Genomic DNA, 2,645 nt, shown 5'->3' on the forward strand with positions numbered 1-2,645 from the left:
CCCCCGGGAACCGGTGAGGTAATGGGAGGGACCCTCGGGAAGGGGGGAGGGGCCCCCGGGAACTGGTGTGGCGATGGGAGAGACCCCCCCCAGCAACGGGACAGGGACCTCTGGGAGTGCGGGGGTAAAGGGAGAGACCCCCGGGATCGCGATGGCAGTGGGAGGGACCTGGGGGGGCTGCGGGGAAACCTTGGGGGCTGAGGGGAAACGGGTCCTGGGAGATCAGTGGGAGAAATGCCGGGAGGCGGAGGAACAATGGGGAGACCCCCAGGGAGTGGGGAAGGAGATGGGAGAGACCCCGGGGATGTGGGGGGCGAGGGGAGAGAGGCCCCCGTGCACCTGGGGAGTCATGGGGGGAAATCACGGGGAGCGATGTGGCAACGCGGGGGATCTGTGGGGAAGGCAACGGGAGAGGCCCCTGGGAGCGGGGGGAGGCAGCGGGAGAGACCCCCCGGGCACCAGGGAAGCCAACGGGAGAGAGCCCCGGGAATGGAGTGGGAAAAGGGCACACCACTGGAGATGGGGGAAATAAGGGGAGACCACCGGAGGTGGGAGGGGTAAAGGAGAAAGACCCCCGGGGACTGAGGTGGCAATAAAAGCGAACACTGGGAATGGGAGGGGTGATGGGAGAGACCCCCGGGGGGAGAGGGGGAGATTTCTGGAGGTGGGAGATGGGAAAGACCTCTGGGCACTGGTGATGCCAATGGGAGAGACCCTCAGGGGCAGTGGGAGGCCACAGGAGAAACCATGGGGGCTGAGGTGGCAATGGGAGAGACCCCCAGCAATGGGGGTGGGAAGGGGAGAGCACTGGGCATCGGGGAATGCAATGGGAGAGACCCCTGGGCATGCAGGGGGGAAGGGGGGAGACCCTGGGGGGAGGTGACAAGATGGATCCCCCCCTGGAATGTGACATGCAATGGGAGAGACCCCAGAGAACAGGGGAGGAAAAGGGGGAGAGACCCCTGGTAACTGGGGAAGGCACCGGGTGAGACCCCCAGGGACCAAAGCGGCAATGGGAGTGAGTCCTGGGAATGTGAAGGGCAACGGGAGAGATCTCTGGGAGTGGGGTTCACAATGGGAGAGACCCCAGGGATGGAGTAAACATGGGGAGAGACCCCTGGGGCGGGGGGAGAGGAAATCTTCTGGAAACGGGGTTGTGATGGGGAAGAACCCTGGGCAGTGGTAAAACCAATGGCAGAGACCCCTGGGTCAGGGGTGAGACCCCACAGTTGATGTGGCAAAACAGATCCACCCCAGCATGGGGTGTGCAATGGGAGAGACCCCAGAGGACAGGGAGGGAAAGGGGGAAAGACCCCTGGGAATGGGGTGTGCAGTGTGAGAGACCCCACGGAACAGGGTAGAGAATGGGAGATGCTCCTGGGGGAAGGAGGAAGCTTCTGGAGATGGGGGAGCAATGGGAAGGACCCCTGGGCACCGGTGAAGCCACTGGGAGAGGCCCTTGTGAACAGTGGGAGGCCACAGGAGAAACCCTGGGAGCTGAAATGGTGATGGGAGAGACCCCCAGTGATGGGGGTGGGAGAAGGAGAGACCACCGGGGAAGGCAATGGGAGAGACCCTGGGGGGAGGTGGCAAGAAAACCTCCCCCAGAATGGGACATGCAATGGGAGAGACCCCCAGATGATGGGGGATAAAGGGGAGAGACCTCTGGGCAGTGGGGTACACAGTGGGAGAGACCCCAGGGACCATGGTAAAGAATGGGAGAGACCCCAAGAGGGGAAGGGAGGGATTTCTGGAGATGGGGAAGTGCAATGGGAAAGACCCCCCCGCACCAGTGAGGCCAAATGGGAGAGATCTCTGGGAACGGGGCGCGCAATGGGGGAGAACCCAGAGGATGGGGGGGAAAGGGGGAGAGAGCCCCGGGCACTGGGGAATGCACTGGGAGGGACCCCCAGGGACAGGGGGAAGTGGTGAGACCACTGGAAATGGGGGGAGCATGGGGAGAGACCCCTGGGTACCAAGGTGGCAATGGGAGAGACCCCCAGGAGTAGTGGGAGGTGACGGGAGAAACGCTGGGGGCTGAGGGGGCAACGGGAGAGACCCCCAGAGATGGGGGAAAACAATGGGAGACCCCAGGGACACAGGTGGAAACGGGGAGAGACCCCTGGGTGATGGGGAAGGCAATGGGAGAGCTCCCTGGGGACCAGGGTGGCAACAGGAGTGAGCCCTGGAGATGGGAAGGGAGGGGGGAGAGACCCCTGGGAGCGGGACACGCAATGGGAGAGACCCCTGGGATGGGTGTAAGGAATGGGAAGAGACCCCTGGGGGAAAAAGGGGAGATTTCTGGAGATGGGAGAGACCCCCGGGCAATGGGAGAGACCCCAGGAACGGTGGGAGGCTCCAGGAGGAGCCCTGGGGGGCGAGGGGGCAACGGGAGAGACCTTGGAATGGGCACATGATGGGAGAGAGCCCTGGGGCCAGGGAGGGGAGGGGAGAGAGCCCTGGGTGCTGTGGAAGGCATTGGGTGAGACCCCTGGGGACCGGGGTGGGGAAAGGGAGAGAATTCTGGAGCGGGGGGCACGCAGTGGGAAAGACCCCCAGGCATTGGTGGGAGAGACCCCTCTGGAACGAGACCATGGGGGGTGGGGTGAAAATGGGGGGAGGGAGAGACCCCAGGGAGCGGGGAA

Source organism: Numida meleagris, chromosome 21 (assembly GCF_002078875.1).
Source record: "Numida meleagris isolate 19003 breed g44 Domestic line chromosome 21, NumMel1.0, whole genome shotgun sequence".
Lineage (NCBI taxonomy): Eukaryota > Metazoa > Chordata > Aves > Galliformes > Numididae > Numida > Numida meleagris.